This window comes from Piliocolobus tephrosceles, chromosome 9, assembly GCF_002776525.5.
Source record: "Piliocolobus tephrosceles isolate RC106 chromosome 9, ASM277652v3, whole genome shotgun sequence".
Classification (NCBI taxonomy): Eukaryota; Metazoa; Chordata; class Mammalia; order Primates; family Cercopithecidae; genus Piliocolobus; species Piliocolobus tephrosceles.
Window position 1 is genome coordinate 10,878,266 of NC_045442.1, and position 16,388 is coordinate 10,894,653.

Genomic DNA, 16,388 nt, shown 5'->3' on the forward strand with positions numbered 1-16,388 from the left:
CCAGGCCAACCCCAGAACCTCTCTGCCAGTGCTTGAGTGTCGGCCAGTGTAGCGTAGAAACGGGCAGGCAGAGCGACTCCCGGCTTCTACCATTTCAAAGGTGAGAACAGACACCAGAGACACGCATGCGCATAAACTAACTGGACTCAACGGAGTTCAAAAGGTTCCCAGGAAGCGCGAAAGAGCCGAGCATGCGCACTGGCAGCCCCGCGCTCAGCCTCTGGAGACTATGCGCAGGCGCGGTGCACTGCGCGCGGGCACGAGGGTGGTTTTCGACGCTGGCGCTGGACAAATAGCAGGCAGCATGGACCACGGTTGCTGGGCGGGGGAGCATCTGTGGTCAGGTAGGTGTGGTCTCTTCGCTCTACGCGATGTGCAGGACGGACTCCTGACCTCATTCTCTCCCAAGTGGACGCCAGGGCCTTTTCTGCCTCCACTCCGTCAGGTCTGCAGCATTTGTGGCAGCTAGCGCGACAGACGCGCTGTCGATTCAGGTTAATTTTACCCCGAACTCTCCCTGCCTCCTCACACACATTCTCGCGTTAGAGGGGAGTTGAGGTAGATATTGAACGGCGTTAGTGGTGGGCGTTGGGCCACACGGGCCTTTGCCAGTTGCTGTCTCAGCTCATGCTCCCTAATCCTACGGTACTGCCAGGACTGTGCTGGATGCCCTCGTAACAGAAATCAGAAGGTTGAGAAAGATCCCAGGTGTTTGGATGGAGCGGTCACCTGAGGAAGTTTTCCAGATGCCCCATGGGACTGGAAGTAGATCTTGCCTCTTTTTTCCTTTTGTACTGTAGATGCATTCTAAGTTGTATACACCAGACTTTCTGTTCTTTATGCCCTGCCCATTGTAGTCATAAGTTAGCTTTGATACATGTTATCATAATTGGACAGTCTAAAGGAAAATAGGCTTTTTAGAATTACCTATCTGAAACTTCATGAGCAAGATCAATACTATAAGCTGGATTTTGACTTCCTTGAATAAGGCGGAAAACCTACAGCATCTTGTCGTCTCCCCTTTCTTTCAATCTCGTATGTTCAATATATCACCCAGTCTTGTTTTACTTTTGGTTTTTAAAGAAAAACTTTCCTGTCCCTCTCCATCTCTGCCTCTGTTTTGAAATACTAGCTTTCATCGGAACAATTCCAGGAGTTTCTTTACTGGTCGATAGCCATTATCTCCTCACCTGCATTTCATTTTCTGCACTGCCCTCTACTCTTTTATCAATTGTCCTGGTGCTTGATGCTTTCTGACTGAATCGCCATCACCATTACTGTTTTTTTGAGATGGAGTTTCACTCTGTCACCCAGGCTGGAGTGCAGTGGTGTGATCTCGGCTCCTGCAACCTACACCTCTTGGGTTCAAGCGATTCTCCTGCCTCAGCCTCCCGAGTATCTGGGACTACAGGCGTGCACCACCAGGCCCAGATAATTTTTGTATTTTTAGGAGAGACAGGGTTTTGCCATGTTGACCAGGCTGGTCTCAAACTCCTGGCTTCAAGTGGTCCACCCACCTCAGCCCCCCAAAATGGGATTACAAACATGAGCCACCGCACCTGGCCACCATTACTTCTTAACAGGCATACAAAGCCCTTTATCCTTGACTTATGCCTGCTTCCTAGACCCCCCTGCTTTTGTACATGCTTTTCCCTCTACCTAGAATGCCCCTTCTTTTGGATAGCAAGAAAAATCTGGTATGGAGCTTTACCAAATAATTCTCACGTTTGTTTTCCCAACCATCTGTACAGTTGTTGAAATTAGGAATTGTTTTGTGCCTAGTAGAGATCGAGTATATATTTGTTGTATGGAATTGATAGAGATAGCAATAGAGGTTGTTTGGGAACTCTATCACAGTATAAGAGGAGTAGGAAGAGGTGAAACTGGCAAATTCAATCTTATTTTCAAAGCTGAAAAAACTTTGCAAAAGTTAGTGAGAAAATTATGACAGTGAAAGAGATCTGAGCTAACCCACCCCCAATCTTGCCTTGATTATTCTTGGGCTTTTGGGACATTTAGGCTGTAGTTTAAATTATAATAGGCCTTCCCCCAAACTCAACTGCTTTTGCATCAGGCTGGCAGGAGGAGAGGAGCCTGGATCCTGCTAAGGTGCAGACATGAGCTATTATCAGTCATTATTCAGAAGGTTATAAGATATGCAGCTTCCCCAATTACTCCTGCAGATAACACCTCTATTGTAGATTGACCTTTTGAGATATCTTTTCAGGTTTTTTTGCATGTCTGACACCCACCATTCCTATGGCCCCACCCGGAAGTGATTCAATGTGCAAGAGGACAGCTTCACCCCTTATGATTTCACCTCTGCCCCAACTAATCAGCAGCAAGCCTAGCGACCTCCACCACTTCCCCCAAACTGCCTCTGAAAAATCCCTAACCTATAAGCTTTGGACGAGAATGATTTGAGTACTAAATCTGTCTCCCTCATGGTGTGGCTGGCCTCATGTCTATTAATCTCTTCCTTTACTACAATGCCATGGTCTTTGTGTTGCCGGCAGAAAGAACCCTTCAAATGGTTACAAAGCCAGGGTGTTGTGCTGGTGCCTAGGTGACCTTAATTTTAATGTAATAAATTACTCTTGTCATGAATGGCAAATGGTATTTTTTGCTTTATTTTTATTTTTTCACTTGAAATAAAGAATAAGGCATATCTTTGAAATCTTTCCACCAATATCACAATGTATTTTTTTTTGCTTGACTGTTTTAAAGAGAAATTTATTACATATAACTTGTTGTACAATTTAGAGTAGAATCATATAAGTATCTACTGTTGCTAACAGAGTTTCTTTGTATAGTGGCAATTAAACACTTTAGTCCCAGGACCTTTTACCCTCAAAATATTGAATATTCCAGAAAGGTTTTGTTTTTGTGTGCTATTTCATATTTTTTAACACTTCTGGTTTCATCTGTGACATGTAAACAGCTTAGAAGTCAATCACAACTGTCCTCACAAGAAAAAAGCTGAACAAATGGAACATTAACAGCCTTTAAAATATCCATCAGATAATGGAGGTCACAAAGCAAATGGCCACCCCAAAACTGGATAGGCAAATACAGAAAATCACAACTGAAATCAGCATGCTAGGAACAGAAATCCTCATGAGGCAGTAAATGGTAGGAACACTTAAAATGGTCATTGATGACTCACTGGAGACTGAGTGTGAATTAGCTTGAGAGTTAGAAACTCCTGGGAGACCACTCATATGGTGCCCTTACACTTTTGGGAGTTTTACCTTTCAGAGCTGCAGCAGATTCTTAGGACAAGGATTGGATTAAAACTCCCTCTTTCTTCATGCAGAAGGAGGGGGCAAAGTAACCATTTTGAAAACTGCCCTCAGGATTTTCCCTAACAAAATCCTTCTCTCAAGGGAAACTACTTTACCAGAGCCTCATCTGTTGTAGGGAAAGGGCAATTAGAAGACTCCAGCCCCCTCTAGCTTTCCCATTGTTAGTGGTGGTGAATCTGCAGGGGGCTGCAGCAACCTTAATTCTTGTCAGAAGAAAATTCGATCAAGGGTCATAAGGCAGAGTCAGAGACCAAGGCAAGTTTTAGGGCAGGAGGAAAAATTTATTTAAAAGCTTTCTAAATGGAACAAAAGCAAGTAGAAGTACACTTGGAAGAGGGCCAAGCAAGTGCCTTGAGAGATCAAGTGCGTGGTTGGACCTTTGACTTTGGGTCTTGTATGTTGACAGGCTTCCGGGGTTGCATTACTTCTTGCCTAATTCTTCCCTCAGGGTGGGCGGTCCGCATGCTCAGTGGCGTGCCAGCACTAGGGCGGGGCCATATGCGTAGTATGTTTACTGGAGTTGTATGCATGCTTACTTGAAGCATTCTTCTCTTACCCATTAAATGTTCTTAGAAGGTCACATACCAGTTAAACTCTGCCATTTTGCCTCTTAGTGCACATGTTTGAACCCACTTGTCCAACTCCTGAGATCTTATCGGCAAGCTATTGATCACCAGTTTCAGGGTTTTGTTAAATTAGGAGACTGCCTTTCCCTAGTGCCAGCTGTGACCCATAATTATCAGACTACATTTTATTTAAAAGCATGCTATCTGCTTTTCCATTAGAGCCCTTAATATATCAATCATAGCTACCTTAAATTCCCTACTTGAGAATTACAAAATCTGCATCATATGTAAAAATGGTTCTGATATCTCCTTTGTCTCTTGTTCTTTCTTGCCTTTTAGCATGCTTTGTAAATTTTTGTTGAAAGCTAGACATAATATATCTGGAAGAATGTATAGAAACTGAGGTAATCAGGCTACTTGATTCATTTCAATCTGGCTAGAAGTTAGGCTATGTTTAATGTTTGCTGTAGTTATCGGTGTCAGAGGCTTCAATCTACTATTCTTGCTTTGAGTTTTCACATTGTCATTGTCTTTGGGTTTCCCCCGAAACTCCTTTTAAATTTTTTATATAAAAAATCAAATCTTTCAGAAATGAAGGATACTTAAAGATTTTCTCAAACAAAAGCTGAGGGAATTTGTCAGTGATAAACCTGTGTTGCAAGAAATATTAAAATAAGTTCTTCAGAGGGAAGGAAAATGATCCAAGGTCATGAACTTGGATCTACATAAAGGAAGAGCATCAGAGACGGAATAAATGAAGGCAAAATTAATTCCTTAATGTATAGGTACCTAACAACAGAGCATCAACTATGTGAAGCAAAAATTGATAGAACTGCAAAGAGAAATAGACAAATTCACTATTAATGTTGGAAACTTCAACAACCCTGAATCAGTAGTTGACAGTTTCAGCATGCAGAAAATCAGTAAGAATATAGTTGAACTGAATAGTACCATGTGTCCACTGGATCTAATTGATATTAATAGGACACTTCAGCAATAGCAGAATACACATTTTTCTGAAACACTCCTGGAACATTTACCAAGATAGAGCACATTCCAGGCTATAAAACACCCCTTAACAAATTTAAAAGAATAGAAATTATACAAAGTATATTCCCAGATCACAATGGTATTTAATTAGAAATTCATAACAAAAATACTTGAAAAATCCTAAAATATTTGGAGATTAACAGACATGCTTCTAAAATAACACTTGGCTCAAAGAAGTTTCAAGAGAAATTTAAAAGTATTTCGAACTAAATGAAAGTGAAAATACAACTCATCAGAATTTGTAGAATTCAACAAGAGCAGTGCTTAGAGGGAAACGGAGAGTACTGAGTACATGTTGGAAAAGAATGATCTAAAATCAATTATGTGAGCTTTCACCTTAAGAAACGAGAGAAAGAAGAGCCATATATAGGCATACCTAAGAGAAACTGTGAGAAATTGCTATCTGTGGCAACTAAAGCCTTATGAAATGTATTTCCTCTACAATAAGACTTGAAAGTTGAAATTACTCCTTGATCCATGGGCTGTGGAATGGATGTTGTATTGGTAGACATGAAAACATTAATCTCCTTGTACATTGCCATCCAAACTCTTGGGCATTAGTTAGCACTAATGTATTGAAAGAAACTTTTTTTCTGAGCAGGAGGTCAAAGCAGGGAGCTTAAAATATTCAGTAAAACAATGTGTTGTCATCCTGGTTTAGTTGTTCCATGTATAAAGCAAAGACAGAGCAGATTTAGCATAATTCTTAAGAGTCCTAGGATTTTCAGAATGATAAATGAGTGTTGGGTTAAACTTTAAGTCATCAGCTATATAAGTCCCCAGTGACAAAGTCAGCCTGCCTTTTGAGTCAGAATCAGCTTTGAAGCCAGGCATTGACCTCTCTAGCTATGCAAGTCCTAAAGGGCATCTTTGTCCTATAGAAGTCTGTGTTCATCTATACTGAAAATCCATTGTTAAATGTGGCCACCTGCAAGAATTATCCTAGCTAGAGCTTCTGGATAACTTGCTGTACCTTCTACATCAACACTTCCTGTTTCACCCTGCACTTTTATGTTATGGAGATGGTTTATTTTTTTAAACCTCATGAACTGACCTCTATTAGCTTCAATCTGTTCTTATGCAGTTTCCTTACCTTTCTTAGCTTTCACAGAATTGAAGAGATTTAGGGCATTGTTGTGGATTAGGTTTTGGCTTAAGGGAATGTTGTGGCTGGTTTGATCTTCTATCCAGACCACTAAAACTTTATTCATATCAGCAATAAAGCTATTTTGCATTCTTATCTGTATGTTCACTGGAGTAGCACTTTTAATTTCCTTTGCATTCCAACTTGGTAACTGTTTCATGCAAGAGGCCTAGTTTTCAGCCTATCTGGGTTTTCAACATGCCTTACTTACTAAGCTTAATCATTTCTAGCTTTGGATTTAAAGTATGACGTACGTGACTCTTCCTTTCATTTGAACACTTAGAGACTATTGTAGGGTTATTAATTGTTATCATGTTGATATTTTTGTGTCTCAGGGAATAGGGAGGCCTGAGAAGTGGGAGAGAGATGAGGGAATGGCAGTCAGTGGAATACTCAGAACACAATTTGTTGATTAAGTCTGCCATGTTATCGGGTCATGATTTATGGTGGACCAAAACAATGGCAATAGTAACATCAAAGATTGCTGATCACAGATCACCGTAACATATATAATAATAAAGCAAAAGTTTGAAATATTATAAGAATTACTAAAATGTTACAGCAGAGACACAAGTAAGAACATGCTGTTTGAAAAATGGTGCTGATAGACCTTCTTAATACAGAATTGCCAGAAATCTTCAGTTCTCAAAAAGTGCAGTATCTGAGGCACAGTACAGTGAAGCACAGTAAAACAAGGTGTGCCTGTATACGTAAAGCAAGCAGAAGAGAAGACATAATAAAAATCAGCAAAAATCAATAAAATTGACAGAAAAAATAAATGAAATAAAAAACTGGTTCTTTGAAAAGATAGATAAAGTTGATAAGCCTCTGGGAAGGCTAAAAAAGAAAGAAGAAACAAATTATTAATGTTAGAAATGAAAGCGGGACCATTAGTATTGATTCCACAGGCATTAAAAGGATAAAATGGGAGGTCGGGCGTGGTGGCTCATGCCTGTAATACCAGCACTTTGGGAGGCTGAGCTGGGCAGATCCCCTGAGGTCAGGAGTTAAGAGACCAGCGTGGCCAGTATGGTGAAACCCCATCTCTACTAAAAATAAAAAACTAGTCAGGTGTGGTGGCACACGCCTGTAGTCCCAGCTACTCAGGAGGCTGAGGCAGGAGAATCGCTGGAACCTGGGAGGCAGAGGTTGCAGTGAGCCGAGATTGCACTACTGCACTTCAGCCTGGGTGACAAGTGAGACTCCATCAAAAAAAAAAAAAAAAAAAAAAGGGTAAAAAAGGAATAATACAAACAGCTGTCTCAGAATTTGATGACAAATGAAATGGATCAATTTCTTAAAAGACACAATGTACCCAAACTTAGAAAGGAGAAATATATAATCTAAATAGGCCTATATCTAGTAAAAAAAATAATAATAATAATAATTACCCTTCCAAAAAATAAAGCATGAGGACCACATGAGTTCACTTGTGAATTTTCCCAAACATTTGTGGCAGAAATAATACAAATTTTCTGCAGTTTTATCCAGAAAATAGAAGCACAGAAAACACTTCCTAATTCATTATATGAGGCCAGCATTACTCTAACACCAAAGCAAAATAAAATCATTAGGAGAATGGAAACATACAGACCAATACCTCTCATGAACACAGATGCAAAAATCCTCAACAGAATATCAAATAGAATCCAACAAGTGGAAAAAGTATTACATATCAACACCAAGTGGGAGTTACTCCAGGTGTGTAAGGTATTCTTGTATGTTTCTCATTCAATACTGAAAATCAATTAGTGTAACCTATCACATAAAGAATAAAAGAATAGAAATCATATCAATAGATGCAGAAAAGAGGATTTGACAAAATTCAGCACCCATTCATGATAAAAAAATTACTCAGGAAACTAGGAATAGATGGGAACTTCTTCAAGTTAATAAAGAACGTGTACAAACAACCTACAGCTAACATCATATTTAACAAGTATGTATTAGAATGGCTAAAATAAAAAAACAAAACCTGACAATACCAAATGATGCTGGTGGGTATGCATAGCACCAGGAATTCTCATTCACTGCTGGTTGGAATTTTAAATGGTACGTATGACTCAGCAGTTGGACTCCTAGTTATTTATCCTGCTGAGCTGAAAATCTGTGGGTACACAAAAACCTGCACATGAATTTGTATAGTAGCTTTATTCGTAACTGGCAAAAGCTGAAAGCAACTAAGATGTCCTTTAGTAGGTAAATAAAGAAACTGGTATTTTCATATAATAGAATATTATTCCATGATGAAAATAAATGAGCTGTCAAGTAACAAAATGACATGGAGAAACCTTAAGTGACCATTGCCAGTTGTAACAAGTTAGCCTTAAAAGGCTACATACTATATGGTTCCAACTATGTGACATTCTGGATAAGGCAAAGCTACAGGAACAATTAAAAGAATGGTTGGCAGGGTCTGGCAGGGGGAAGGGAGAAGGGTAACGTTGAATAAGTGAAGCATGGGATTTTGGGGGCAAAATTAATCTGTGTGTGATACTATAATGGTGGATACATGCATTTGTCAAAACCTATAGGACTGTACAACACACAGAGTGAGAAAACTGAATATAAATTACCAAACTTAGTTAATATATTAATATTGTCTCATTAATTGTAACATGCACCACAGTAATACAAGATGTTTTTTCTTGTTAAAGTTACTTTTATTAGTAAAAGTGTAGTACCTAAATATGTATACAAAAGTTACTCAAAAAATCCTTCATTTTTCCTCGGCTGGTGAAAAGTAGTACACACAACAGACCTCAGTGATATTATGCAACAGTGACCCATGCTGGTGTAGAATTCTCACAGCTTTTTAGGAGAACTTTTTAAAAAGCAAGTGAAATATGTAATACCTGATTGTTTTAACTCCAATGAACTGTGGAAATATGAAGAAGCTAAGATTCTTCATTATTCATCAATACCAAAAGTAAAAGTTGAAAATTTGAATTCCTATTTGGCTTTCTTGTATTAAATGATCAGAATAAAATTACTGTAATGCTAAACTTTTTCAACAACTTCATGTTTTTCACTCTTGCTTTCTACAGTGAACATGTGTTGTTTCAGTTGGCTCGGAATCCCTTTCCCTTGGGGATGAGCTTTACCACTTATCCACTGTGATTGTGGCAGGAGTTATCAGTGACAATGCATGTGACCCTGACCTGAACAAGATCATGGGCCCTTGTCCCTTTTTCCACAGGGACTGGTACAATTGAAGGGCAGGTGATCCAGGGAAGACCAAACTCCTTTTGTAGGATTTGTGGAACCTGGAAAAGGACATTATCTCTCTCCTTTTTAGATCATAGATTTTAAGGATGTGGGCTTGTAGTTGACACTGGCCCAGTATGTGGAGGGGGCCAGCCTGAAAATGAAACCAGGAAATGGAAAAACAGTCAGGAGATGTTGGTAAAGAGCCCTGGCAACAACATCCAAGGCTATGCCTATGGATGGTAATGAAGTTTTGAGGTTGTTACTTCAGTGAATCAGTGCAATTGAAGTATTCGCTAAGGAATTAAACACAGAACTAAACAGGACAGACTGAATAAAAGAAAATAACAGTGTATGTGAGCAGGGGAGAGGGCCATATGGGAATTCTGTTCTATCTACTCACTTTAAAAATAAATAGAAAACTGTTCTAAAAAGGCTTTTGAAAGCTCTGTAGCTGTTTCGAAGGCACATACAGTTTGCTAACCACTAGTCTTGTGGTTTATAGCCTGCCTCTGGAACCAGATTTGCTGAGTTCAATTCCTGGCCCTTTTCCCTGCTAACTGTATGGCCTTGGACAAGTTCTCAACCTCCATATGTCCATGTTTTCCCATTTGTTATTGCCTCCATTAATAAAATGGGGATGATAATAGTATTACCTACCTCATGGGGTCTCTTAAGAGAATGAAATATCTAAGAGCTAGTGCCAGGCATGAAATCATCAATCAGTGTACTGTCAGCTATTACTTTGTGATTGTGGATGTTACTGTTACCTGTAGGTAGGAGCAGCTGAATTCTTTCCATAGAGATTCTTTAACATGGCCAGAAAGCTACATGTCCTGGTGATAAGACCAAATGCCTTGGCTTAATGGAAGTGGGAAAGATGGTTCTTTGTCTCTGGTCTTTCCACTATTCAGTAATGGTTCTCATTGAAATTGAGCTCAGGTTCAATGCTTCATGGGCTTCCTTTAGGTTGTCCCCTCCCAGGCTGGCCCTGCAGCTTGATTTGCCTGATAGAGGCCACACTTGGTACTAAGAAGAGTTGGCCACACAATGAGTGGGAATATACCTTCCACAGGTGATTCTTACACAGTCATTTAGCTAAATCCCATCAGCAGTTGGTTTCTCCCATTTGGACACCTGGAGAGAAAAGTAGTTATGATGTCTCTATGTATAGTCCTTAAAGAGCAAAGAAAATATAAGGCAGAAGGAACATTGTTATACGAGAATAATTCTTATTTGCATTTGTGTTAAAAAAAAAAAAACCCGGTTTGTAATGAAACCTGACTTATTCTTTATAATCTCCATATATAATGCAACAACCATTTTGCTTATTATTGGCTGAAAAGTCCCTAAAAACAAAGGCCTTTTATTCATTTATTTTTAGTTAAAAATAACTTATTTGAAGAACAGTACATGTTTATTTTAGAAAAATAAGAAATACACTGAAAAGAAAAATAATAAAATGTCACAATCCCAACCACTTATAGACAATCACTGTTAATAACTTCATGTATTTACTTTTCTTTTTTCTCTTCTTTCTCCTCCAGATTTCTAAAATGCTTATACTTACTGAGTCTTATTCTAGGGAATGTGAATATTGAAATGAACATGAGAGACAGTCCCTGCTGTCATGGCATTTATATTCTAAATAGAGGAGACACACGATAAATAAACCAAAGTTAAATTATCATTGCTGTTTAGAATCTAATTAAATACGGTGATGAGATAGAGGGTGTCTTGTAGGTGGGGGTTCAATAATCTGGCCAAGGAATGCCATTTTGAGAAGGGGAAATTTTAGCAAAGACATAAAGAGGAATGCACTCAGGTGTGACATGGCCTTGGGGAGGGGTTGGTACATGTTAGGCAAAGAAACAGACAAAGGCTAAGGCCTTGAGGTAGGAAGCAACTGGGCATGTCTACACAATAAAGGGAGGAGGGCCAGTGTGGCTTGAATGTCAGTGAAAGGAAGCAAGATGGGAGGAGGTGACAGGAAAGAGAGGCAGGTAAATGATCAGATTATGAAGGTCTGTGTAGGTCAGATAAGGAGTTTGGATTTTACTCTAAGATCAATGGGTACTGTTAGAGCAGAAAAATGATACGGCTGACTAGTTTTCAAAGATTGTCCAGTGGCTCAGAATATGAGCTCAGCAATGAAGTCAATATATAAAAAATCACTGCTCCTGTATACCAGCAATGAACAATTAGAATTTGAAACTTGAAAATAATACTGTTCACAATAGCACTAAAAGTTAAAGAAGCATTTAGGTATAAATCTAATAGACTTTGTGTAGGATCTGTATTCTGAGTATTATAAAACACTGATGGAAATTAATCAAAGAATATCTAAATAAATGGTGATAGTCCATGTTTGTGGATAGGAAAATCCACTATTAAGATGTCAATTCTCCCCAATTTGGTCTACAGATTCAATGTAGAAAGTTGTTGTAGATAGCTACAAGTTGATTCTAAAATGTATATGAAGAGGCAAAGGAATTAGAATAGCCAAAACAAACTGAAAAATAACAAAGTTTAAGGACTCACACTATTAATATTAAGACTTATTTTGAAGCTACAGTGACCAATGCAGTTTGACACAGATCGGTGGAACAGAATGGAGACCCCAGAAATAGATCCACAAAAACAAGATGATTTTTGAAAAATTTTCAAAGGCAAAGTTTTTATAAACCAGTTGGATGTCCATGTGCCAAAAAATGAACCTCAACATGTACCTCATTTACAAAAACTAAAGCAATATGAATTGTAGACCTAAATGTAAAATATAAAACTATAAAACATATAAAAGAAAATAGAAAATCTGTATGACAGTGGGTTTGGCAATGACATTTTAGATATGACAACAAAAATATAATCCGTGAATAAAAGGATAAATTGGAGTTTATCTAATTAAAAACTTGCTTTATTGAAGACACACTTAAAAGAACGAAAAGAAAAGCCATAGACTAGGAGAAAATATTTGCAAATCACATATTTCATAAAGGACTTATATCCAGATCATATTAAAGAAGAAACTCTAAAAACTGAATAATTAAGTAAATACCTAATTTCAAGAAATCAGCAAAAGAGCTAAAAAGATACTTTATCAAGGAAGGTATCTACCAATAAGCATATGGATGGCAAATAAGCATATGAAAAGATGTTCAAAATTATTAGTAATTAAATAAATCAAATAATAACAGCCAGATACCACTTTAGATGTGTTAGAATGACAAGCAAGCAAAAAAAAAATCTTCTGACATTATCAAATGCTGAAGAGTAAACATAGCTGCTAGAATTCAATTTCATTGCTAGTGAGAATGAAGAATGATACACCCACTCTGTAAAACAGTTTGGCAGTTTTTTATAAAGTCGGACATACACCGAATACACAACCCAGCAGTTCTACCCGTAAGTATTTACCAAATGAACTGAAAACTTACATTCACACAAAAACTGGTATGGGAATGTATTATAGCAGCTTTTTTATAATTGTCAGAACCTGGAAATAAATCCACATGTCCTTCAATATATGAATGGATAAACTGTGGCCCATTCAAACAACAGAATATTACTTTACCATAAAAAGAAACTATTGATATACAAATATTAAATGCATTTTCCTGAGTCCACAACACCAGGTCCAAAAGGCTAAGTATAATATGATTTAGTTTATATGACAATCTGCAAACCCAAAACAAAAGGATGGAAAATTGACCCGTGGTTGCCGAGTGGTAGCATATAGGGGAGGAGTTGACTGTAGGGGCCACAGAAGGGAATTTTTTAAGGTGATGGAACTGTTCTTTATGGTACGATTGTGGACAAATATCTGATTCCGTGCATTTGTCAAAACCCATACTACTATACATCACAAAGAGCGAACTTTACTGTGCGCAAGTTAAAAAAAAAGTCAGATCAAAATGTTGGGTGGAAGGGGCTGTGCCCAGACAAAATACAAACTGCTGGGAGTGTTGGCAACTGATGGCTCTCAGTACCACTGCTCTCCAGGAATTCAAGACAGTTGTCTTGAACAACTTCGCACACCCTCCTTGAACAACTCCTCATCCAGTGACTAGTCGATATAGGCATATAAAGGTCTGAGCACACTGCCTCAATGGGGCATCTTGGAAGGGCCAGCCTAGCTTTAAAGTCTTGGAGAATTGGTGAGAACCTTTTATTGCAGCTGCTGCATAGTTCATTGACTCTTCAGTCCTGCTTCCCTCACCCCTCACAGGGGTGGATTTTGTATACACTCCCCGGAGAGCCTCCTGTACACAAGCCTCTGTGTCAGTTTGTTTTCCAGGTTCCTGACCTATGACAGTTGGTACAAAAGTACATAAGGGAATGGCTCTGCCATTGCACCCTGGTAACCTTGCACCTTTCCACCTTTCTGGCCATGCAATACAAGGCCTGAACCCTAGTTAATCTGAAGCTTGGTGGAATGCCTTTGATCCTCTAGGATCAAGAAGGATTTGAGAGGCTTGTAAGGAGCTGCTACAAGGCCATCTCTCACTCACCATCTTCTCTCCTCTGGGAGGCTTTCATGAGTCAGTTCCTAATGGTTGCCTCTGTTCTGATAAGGTATAAAGCTTTCTGCCATGCTTCCATCAGAATACAGCTTCAGAATATTAAACCACTTAGCTTCAGTCTATAATTGGCTCCTTAGCAACAAATTACCCCACAACTCACATCACAGTCATCCAACCTGTTTTGTTTGGTGTCATCCTATTTGGAGTGTGGAACAGGGATTGGGACATCTTTGGCTAATCTCTCTCTCGGTGTCTGAGTACCAAATCGCCTGAATCAAGAAGTGGATTACTGTGTCTTTACCAGTAGAATCAGTCAGGCCCTGCCTTGTCTTATGTGTGCTATCCACTTTCATACAAAAGATGCAGAGAGACCAAGGATGGCCAATTCTGTGGGAGCCTAGTTTCCTGAGTCCTGGAAGAGGAACTGCTGATGGAAACCTGAAGTCTGCAGGAAGACAAAAGCATCTTTCCTAAGGAAATTTAATATATTGCCAGATCCCTAGAGGAACCATGTTCAGATTTTGCTCACAGAAGTCTGTTGCATAACTGCCAGGGAGGCTGGGGTGCCCTGAAGCCTTAGTATGCTCCCTCTGTAGTCTCTGGGGAGCACCAGCCCAAGGGGTACTTCTCGCTGGTACCGGGGACACCATGTTTAGAAGGATTCAAGGGCTCTGTGTGCCCCACAGACAGTAAGGGCTACCTGGGTAACCACTCTCTGTGATCTTCCCCCCCAGTTCCTAGAACTTTCCTGTTTCAGGACCCAAAGGTGCACATTCAAGAATGCAGAAGGAGTAATCGGCTGTGGGTACAGGCGTGCATGGGGAAGGATGCACAGGGGCACAGTGGAGCCATCCTGAGCATTCAGAGCCAGCCTTGCCAGTGCCTGAGTAGTTGTCAGCTGGTCAGCAGGCACTGACATGCACTTCCAGCCCATTTAGGGGACATAAAAGTAAACTGATAATGTTTTCTTTTGTTCCTTTTTAAAGCTTCTGTTTGACAGTTTAAAGCCTAGATATGTAAGTTTGAAGGGTCTGTACTTCCTCAAGAGCTTATAACATTCTTTGTGCTATTAAGGCCTCAAAACTTGACTGGAGGCAAGTCTGAATGATGAGTGCTTTGGAGAACATGACAAAACTAGAGAAATACAAGGAGACGGATACTTAAGTACCATAAATACACAAGTACAGCAAAACTGCCTTTGTGGAGTAGAGGTAAAGGTTCCCAGCGTTGTACTGATAATTTGAGTTTTATAAACTTATTTAAATGTAGTAAGAGAAATGACCAGTTGTGAAGTGTAAATGGATTAGATAGCAATTCAATATTTATTGCTTTGAAGACTGACGTATGTAATAGCAAGGAAGAATCGTGAAAATTCAATTGCAGCAAAGCTCGTTGGCTTCATGTTTTGGACCAAAATGGTTCCCTTTTATAAGTGGCAGCATAGTAGCCTCATGGTAGGCAAAGTTCTCTGATGACCCCCAAGGTTCCAGCTCCCCCATGCAGATATCCTGTATATTCCCATCCCCTAGAGGGTAGGCTGGACTAGGGAATATGATGGAACGTCACTCTTGTGTCTAGGTTACTAATCAACTGACTTTGAGCTAATCAAAATAGAGATTATCTGGGTAGATCTGACCTTATTAGGTGAGCCCTTTTACAGAAGGTGGGTGGAGCATCAGAGATGGAGCATCAGAGAGAGGCTTTCCTCCCAGTCTGGAAGGAGAAGTAAATGGCCTTGGAGTGAGAGGGCCTGTGAGTGGGTGGCCTGTAGGAGCTAAGAGTGGCTTTGGGCCATGAGCCAGCAAGAAATAGGAACCTCATTCCTACAGTCACAAGCAACCAAATTCTGTTTGTGTCCATCCAGTGAAATGTAAATGCAGGCCTGGGCTGGCTCTGGGGGCTGGCAGCCTGGGGACATCATGAAACCACCGGTGTTTAGAGGTGGGAAGTGGAGGGAGGGATATAGTGGCTGAGGGAAGCAGCAGTAACCCAGGGTGATTTTTCTCAGTCCAGGTGAAATGAAGATCGATCTGTAATCACTGTCTACATCTCTTTGCAACATGCAGTGGGTCTGTCCAGGAGAGAGGGGGCTGGAGAAGGAACCTTTGGGGCCAGTAAGGATGCTTCTGCAGTCCTGATTTAGGCCCAGGGAAAGAAGGAGAGACGCCTGGAGACTCCCCAGCATGGCTAGACTGAGACTGAGGCCTCAACACACTGTAAATGGGAAAGATATTCAGATACTTTTGCTGTCTAGTCTTTCCAGTGTGAAAGGCCGTTCTTGTTGGGATTGAGCTGCAGAATCAGGGCTTTATGGACCTCCCCTAGGCTGACCCCTTGAAGGCAGGCACTGCTGACTCCCACGCTGACACTCTCTGCTTCAGCAGGGTCATTCCTTGCTGCGGCAGCCACAGGTGTTTCAGGTCAAGAACAGCAGGAGAGGTTGCTTGTTTGCTACACAGGGAACATCGTTGGCACTGCCTGCGTAGCTCCTCATAGATAATATTTGGCTTTTCACAAAGTCAGCCACCACAAGTTGGGTGTCTATCCATATAAACGTTGAGACTGCTGGTCTTGGGACAGAGATTATAGTTGG

The 16,388-nt window shown here is 40.1% G+C and overlaps 1 protein-coding gene across 2 annotated transcripts in view; it reads left to right on the forward strand.

Annotated features, from left to right (window-relative positions):
* The first annotated feature begins 187 nt into the window (after positions 1-187).
* FAM24B (family with sequence similarity 24 member B) overlaps positions 188-16,388 on the forward strand; it is a 30,657-nt gene continuing 14,456 nt past the window's right edge. The window contains exon 1 of one of the 2 annotated variants that reach the window (XM_023224344.1): positions 188-344. The gene's annotated coding sequence lies outside the window, so the exon portion shown is untranslated. The remainder of the gene's footprint in view (positions 345-16,388) is intronic. The other variant, XM_023224343.2, reaches the window with a different exon arrangement.